The sequence below is a fragment of the Mytilus edulis genome, chromosome 14 (genome assembly GCF_963676685.1).
Source record: "Mytilus edulis chromosome 14, xbMytEdul2.2, whole genome shotgun sequence".
Taxonomy (NCBI): Eukaryota; Metazoa; Mollusca; class Bivalvia; order Mytilida; family Mytilidae; genus Mytilus; species Mytilus edulis.
The window spans coordinates 66,679,344-66,687,572 of NC_092357.1; positions in this window are offsets into that span (position 1 = coordinate 66,679,344).

The following is an 8,229-nucleotide window of genomic DNA, read 5'->3' on the forward strand; positions in this document are numbered from 1 at the left end:
AGTCAACGCATGACCTATTTTATTACGGAGTACGGAATGAATTCTTAGAAAAGATATCTATTTTCATAGAATTTATTAATAATAGTGACAATTTTATTATTTTTACGGTTAATAAATCATAGAGCTAATCAGAATTCAAGTCAAAGATAAAATTGCTGTCAATTGTTATTGGTTATTCATTCAACAAAGAAAATTAAATTTGTTCTCCGGATGTAACCATCAAGTTCAGCCTCGGTATCAATTTATCACAATCAGAGAAAGGTTTCTAGGTTAATTTACTAGTACTTGTTTCATCCTTATTTCATCCTTGATCAATTTACTCCGTTAGCTGTTTGATATTATCCTGAAAGCGATCGGAATATCTAATAAAGATATACAAATAAGAAGATGTGATTTGATTGCCAATGAGACAACAACTCTTCAAAGGTTTTCTTAAAATTAAAAATGGGGACAACAACTGGATAAAAAAGCAGAAAACAGCCGAAGGCCACCTATTGTTCTTCAATACAACGAGCAGATTCCGAACCCGGAGACGTGCTTCAACTGGTACCTGGAATAAAATCCATCAAAGGTTTTCTGTAGTATCTTATACTTTATAATCTGCACACTGTGTAATTTATCTTATTTAAACAAAAGGAATAAATATCAAACACAATTAAAAAAAGTTGTAGAAAACATTTCAAGATAAAAACAAAATCGACGATGGGTGTATACACGCGAGTTCACAGTTCACTGTCAATAGAATAGTGAAATTATCCATTCAGATCATTATAATCTATTTTCTATGTTGTGATGTTACACTTTTGTTTCAGATAAGGGCGAAGGTTGGTACTTTTTAAAACGTTTAAACCGGCTGAATTTGTTTACACCTGTTATATGTCTGGAATCAATGTTCAGTAGTTTGTTGATGTGGTTCATAAGTGTTTCTCGCTTTTTTACATATATTAAACCGTTGTTTTCCCAATTTGAGTGGTTTACGTTTACAAATAATAACTTGGATGGAGAGTTGTTTCGTTGGTCACATCATACCACATCTTCTTATGAATATGTGAAATACACACAAAATATGAAGAATACTGGAACATAATGTTAGATATTAAAAATTAAGACACACAAATGTTGTTCTATATAATGAGTTTAAAAATTGTTTTTCATTGCACTATATTTTGTTCTACTTTCTTTCGATATTTACAACCAAATTAAAGAAAGCAAGTATTAGAAATAATAAAAAATCAATTCCCTGCAATACATGTGATAAATGAAAATGAAAGTACCATACAATTAAGAAACCTTATTTTAGATTCAAACTAGGTGATTTACTGAGTGCAATATTTGTCTGTCTTTATAAAAAAAATATTAATGTATTGCTCAGTACGAATCCATTAGGATAAGATACATAGAAATGAAAATTCTTTCCGACAACAGCATAAAATACAACATGATCTGTGAAAGTGATACAATGACCTCAGCATATTCAAATTGGTTAAAAAGGTGTCAAATTGCTGTTGATGACAATAACCTTTTATTCAAACAAACCATAAAAGCTTAACATTTCACCGCTGACAATAATGAGATATGAAAACTACACAATCCTCAGGGTTTTCTAACACAACAAAATATCCCCCAATGACGGTTGTAGAATTTATATTCCGTGCTATTGGCATTATTGGAGAATTGAAGTTATGGTAATTGATGCATTATAGTGTCAAAAAGCTGTAGGATAATGACAAATCTCTTGTGGAAACATGTGTGATTGACAGAGATTCATTTATGAGGTTTTATAGATGTCAGTTAAATGGTTAAGGGTTAAAACCCGAGAGCCAGCTAGACGTTAAAATTTCAGTGCAAGAGAGGACATCGAGTACGTGAGTGTGACATTGATCGATCTTTTCAGAGAATTAAAAATGAAATCAAGAATAGAAAATAGTAGTATTCATAGACTTCGAGGTAGTTTAATCATTTCCTGAAACTTTATATACATATTTTCTGTCTTACTTCTTTTACATCAAATGATGAAATGTTCATGTTTTATACTACATGTACTAGTAACTATCTTTATAAGTCTGAGTGAGCACTTCTGCGTTGCCATGAATTATCATTGATATTGTCACACATATGAATTACCTATTTACAAAATTTCGAATTTTTGAAATACTAAGGCATTTCAACTCAGGAATAGATACCTTAGATATGTAAGATGCATTTGGCAAAACTTTTAGGAATTGTTGGTCTAATGCTGTTCCACTTCCTATTTATTTGGTCTTTTTAATATTTTTTTATTCGAACGTCAATGATGAGTCTTTTGTAGACGTAACACGTGCTGACGCAAATAATTTGTTTTTATCCTGGTGTCTATGATGAGTTTATGTATTCCTAAACACATTACTTACAACACAATCATAAAAACAAAACACACCATTTCAATGGTTAAATATTAAAATCCGTGTTTCAGTTAGAGTACGAAAATTGCAAACTGTACACACAAACGTGATACAGAAAATGAGAGAGTAGCACTTAACATGCAATAATGGATATAGAATAATAGTTGTCAACGTCTTTGCAGTTGTTTAAACCTGTCCTGATCTTTAACTTTAAGATTCTCTATCTTTCCTTTTTTTTTACATCATTAGTTGTGTTTATTCATGGTGTATATTGATAAGAAAATCTTATAACCCTTCCAAGCAGTCAATCTTTAACATTGAACCCCATATAAAATACGTCACTGTATAACCCCTTTGTGTTGAAATCAAATATCAGTGACACGTTTATTGCCTGTTAAATTACTTTTTATAAAAGAAAGTTATGATTTTCTATCCCACAGGCTATTTGAGTAGTATAGATTGTGTTTATTTCTTGCCAGGATCTGAGTTCCTAATTAATAATTCAATTGTTTGTTTTCATTGGTAAACGCATGAACTATCGTAATGTAGTTTGTACATTTGCAGATGTTCATTTAATTTACCATTTTGAAATTCTTATAATGGTCAATTAGACGTTTAATTTTAAATTAAATTCAAATAAAAGTCGTATAGTTTTATGATTTGATGAATGTTTCCACCGAAAGCGTTATTTTGAAATTTAATATCATATGACATAAATGGCATTTGATGCCAGACAAACATTAACCGTATTATCAAAAGATAATAAAATGTCACTGTGACGGTTCGGTGAACGCATTTGAAAGCAATATGAAAAGGAGTTTCATATTATTCTAATAATAATCTTCCAGTAAATATCATTTGATTCTGTCTATGAATAATTACAATGCATATTACTCGTAATTTGATTTAGCTATTTAGAATTGGATGTACACATTTGTTTACGAAGGTGTAGACCTCAATTTTATTAAATAATTTTGAAAAGAAGTGCAAACAACAAAATAAAGAAAAAAACATGTTTTAATATGAATTTGACATGTTCAATTAATTATGATGAGCTGTTGAAATCTTCTTAGTTCAAAGATAATTTAAATTTTTATTGCGAGTAAGGTACACGTAGTCCGACATATATCATACACAGAGTTTCTATAGCCATATATATTTGTGTAAAGTAGGCCGTGTTCACATTGACCTAAACTCGGTGTTGTGAAAGTGTAACTCACACATAAACTAAACATAAATACGTTCCCATTGATAAAACTCAATGTGTACATGTAGTTTAAATCATGTTTTGTCTACATGCAGTCGATAGTCGATGTAGGCCTTTTGTAGGTTAAGTGTGCACAAAACTAGGCATTCAGGACTTTAATTTCCCCATGTATATTTAAAAAAGAAACGATTTGTATATACAATTAATACTTATAACACTTATTGATAAAGTTCTTTACAGAATTATTTGTCTAAACTTGATATGTTTATTTGCTATATTACCACTTTACGTAGCCTTATTAACCCCTTATCAAGACTCATCCATCATCATTGCAGAACACATAATTCATTTGAAAGGGAACCCGAATCGACTGGACATACACACTGATAGAAATATTTGCCACTGGTCTTTACTCAAACAACGATTCACTCATAATTGCATTACTGAAAAACAGTGAGGTTAATTGTTTGTTTGTGTAGTATCTCAGATCCGTTGTTGTCGCTTTGACACATTCCCCATTTCCTTTCTCAATTAAAAAACAGAAATAGTTTATGGACTTTTGAATAACAAATCTAACACAAACTACCGATATTAAAGTAATTTCAACATTATAAGACAATTACGACAGCCAAAATGTTCATATAATCAGACAAAATAAACTGTATATCCGTCGTTCATTTCATAGAAATATTTGGAAATCATTACACTTAAGGATTCGATGAACGACTTTTATTGCAATTTAAATAGGATTTTCATATCGATTCTTCCCAGCGAATTTATAGACAGTCATTAAATTTTGTCGATGAATTATTACATTGTCCAATAATCGTATTTTGATAAAGATATTAATATCTTAATGCACACATTTATTTTTTCTTTTATTCTTTTTGTTTTTGTTTACAAAGACGAGGAAGTCTATTCTTATGAATGAGTTTCAAAACAGGAAACAGCAAAAATTATTGATTTAAAATAATGTGAAAATATAAAATTCAAATTTCAACTTAACTAATAAGCATATTGGCAGCTTGTCCTTTATATCCTTTTCTTGTTCTATTTCAGCCATGGCGTAGTCAGTTCGATTGCAACTTATCAATTTGAATGCCCCTCTTGTGTCTTACGCCTCTTGCTAGTAATATATGATCTTAAGGTTAAGACTACAGCATGTTATCCATTATGAAATATTGTATAGGAACGTTTTGTGTGAGTTTTAATTCCGGAGAGACATCCACTGGCGGTTTTAAATTTTAAAATACCACAACGGTCGTCTGTTCTGTACATTTCGATTTTGTTTTTTATGCTACCGTGACATTATATCCGAGTCTGCGTGTAATGGTTGATAAGTTATGAAAAACTGGCGAAAATGTTCTATCGAAGTGACTGTTCTCGCTTCCATCTAATTTCATGCAATTTCAGATTTGTTTTTTAGTTTTCTGAACATTTAGAATGGATTTTCGAGATTCGAACATCAATAACTGACTAGTTCGTCTTGTTTACATCCACTGTGGCGATACCATTACTAGTGAATTTCCCACCCGATGGTTTTTCAAGCCCAGTAGAGTTATCAGCACTGCTGCGTTGAAATGAATTATCACTGATATAGTCATAATTATAAATTGACAAAAGTGACTGTTTAAAACAAAAGTGAATTTTTAGAAATGATAAAGTTTTCCTACCCTAGGATAGCTTTTGTTTGTTTTTCACTAAAAAAATAGAAAATTTAGTTTTCTAAAGTTGTTCATGTTAAACTTTGCTTTTTATTTTGCTTTTTTAATTATTTGATTCAAGTGTCAATGATTTGACTTTTAAGACAAAACTCGCGTCAGCCGTACATTGTGTTTAGTCTATTATCTATTATGAGTTGATTTACATTCAAATGGTGTTAGAGGTATAGGGGGAGGGTTAAGATCTCACAAACATTGTTTAACCCCGCCGCAATTTTGCGCCTGTCCCAAGTCAGGAGCCTCTGGCCTTTGTTAGTCTTGTATTATTTTAATTTTAGTTTCTTGTGTACAATTTGGAAATTAGTATGGCGTTCATTATCACTGGACTAGTATATATTTGTTTAGGGGCCAGCTGAAGGACGCCTCCGGGTGCGGGAATTTCTCGCTACATTAAAGACCTGTTGGTGACCCTCTGCTGTTGTTTTTTATTTGGTCGGGTTGTTGTCTCTTTGACACATTCCCCATTTCCATTCTCAATTTTATTATGTTGAAATCTATATCAGTATGTGGAATGCGTCATTCAACTTCCTAAATATATGAATTATAAACAAGAGTCTGTCATACATTTCTTAACATAATCTCTTCTACTTTAAAACCTTTTTGACTTTGTGACTCATAGATAATGATATTTTTTATTGATCTTTGCATTGGATGGAAAGAACTTATTTTTTATAACCAAATTAGGCCGACAACATGCTACCGTCTCCCCATCAAGTCGCCATCAAATATTGGGTGTGATAAAATAAAGTATGATTCATTCATTTCATAATGTTAAAGTACTGTTGATATGCTTGCTACTGAGATAAGATATATTGAGTTTAACTTAGTAGTGTTTTCTCAGAACAAAACTATAACTTTTAGATATACCATGTATGATTTGTTTGTTGTGTTCGGTGATAAGGTAAATCAAAGGTACTACAAATATTTAATGATTGCATGTGCTTAAACGTAAAAACAAAATATTTCTTCCAATAAACATGATAAAAACAGTTTTGTTGAAAATAGTTTTATAATCACGTTTAAACCATTGAAAAGTTTACGCCATTTGGGGCGGAAGGTATATTAGGTCTGGAAATATTTGAAAATGTTGAGATTTTGTAATCTAACCGTTGACTGGGAAATGGAGCAAAACAATACAATTGTATTAAAATTATCTCCATATTTCAAATTGGCTCTAAATGAACTCACGTTCTAAGTGGTAGTTAACATCTATAAAATGTATGAAAAACTCAAAAATTCATTCACCATAGATTATATAGCATATTTAGGCCACAGTCTAATATATATCTCTAATAGTCACTTTTAAAGATCTTATTGGTTACATAACTGGTTATTGATGATTTTTTGTGACCTTTATATTTATATTATGAAACAGATAGAGACATATTGATGGACCTACCTAATGCGTTGAAGCAGTACATGTATGCTTATATCTAGATTTCTCTAGTTCTTCGTCAATTCAATCCTTTCAGTATGTATATTAATGAAATTTATCCTGTTGAACTTACTTTAAATAAAGCTAATACTAACAATGACCACTGCCCTTTTCTCGATCTTGATATCTATATCACTAGTGGAAAGCTGAATACTAAAATTTATGATAAAAGGGATGATTTTTCATTTCCTATCGTTAATTATCCGTTTTTAGGTGGTGACGTTCCCTTGTCACCATCTTACGGTGTTTATATATCTCAACTTGTACGATTCGCTCGTGTATGTAACAATGTTTTAGATTTTAACGAGAGAAATTTATGTATTACTGAAAATTTATTAAACCAGGGTTTTCGATATCACAAACTAGTCAAAACATTTACTAAATTTTATCATCGGTATAAAGACATCATTCGTAAATATAGCTCAACATGCAGACTTCTAATACGTTCAGGTATTTCACATCCAATTTTTTATGGAAACATTCTTTATAAAGCACAAAGGTGTCAGTATTCACCTCAAAAACTTACAAAAGCTTTGAATAGACTTATTAAGAAGGGATATAATTACGATATTGTTGTCAAGTCATTAAAGATTGCATATTTTGGCGTTAATATTGAGTCACTGATAAGGTCTTTGCATCGGAACTAAACACATTTATTCTAAACAAAGTTGTTGGCATGACACGGGTTATGTTCTTCTCATATATGTTATGATGGTATGCTACTAAACCCCTAACGGGAAGGATTGTGCCTGATGTTCATATGATGAAATCATAATCTTTCAGTCAGTTTAATAGAAGTCTGGAGCTGGCATGTCAGTTAACTGCTAGTAGTCTGTTGTTATTTATGTATTATTGTAATTTTGTTTATTTTCTTTGGTTACATCTTCTGACATCAGACTCGGACTTCTCTTGAACTGAATTTTAATGTGCGTATTGTTATGCGTTTACTTTTCTATATTGGTTAGAGGTATAGGGGGAGGGTTGAGATCTCACAAACATGTTTAACCCCGCCGCATTTTTGCGCCTGTCCCAAGTCAGGAGCCTCTGGCCTTTGTTAGTCTTGTATTATTTTAATTTTAGTTTCTTGTGTACAATTTGGAAATTAGTATGGCGTTCATTATCACTGAACTAGTATATATTTGTTTAGGGGCCAGCTGAAGGACGCCTCCGGGTGCGGGAATTTCTCGCTACATTGAAGACATGTTGGTGACCCTCTGCTGTTGTTTTTTATTTGGTCGGGTTGTTGTCTCTTTGACACATTCCCCATTTCCATTCTCAATTTTATTTCTGCACCCATTGTATAAACAAAATTTAACCAACGTGTGGTTCGTTTGATCTCAGTACTTCATTGGTTAAAATCCGATTATGACGTAGAATTTTCTTGCTTTCCTCTGAATTTCCTATTGTGACGGCATGAAAAAAGGCGACCATGCCTGAAGACGTCACATAGAAAGAACACATTTTGTTTGCAGATCATTCGAAAAG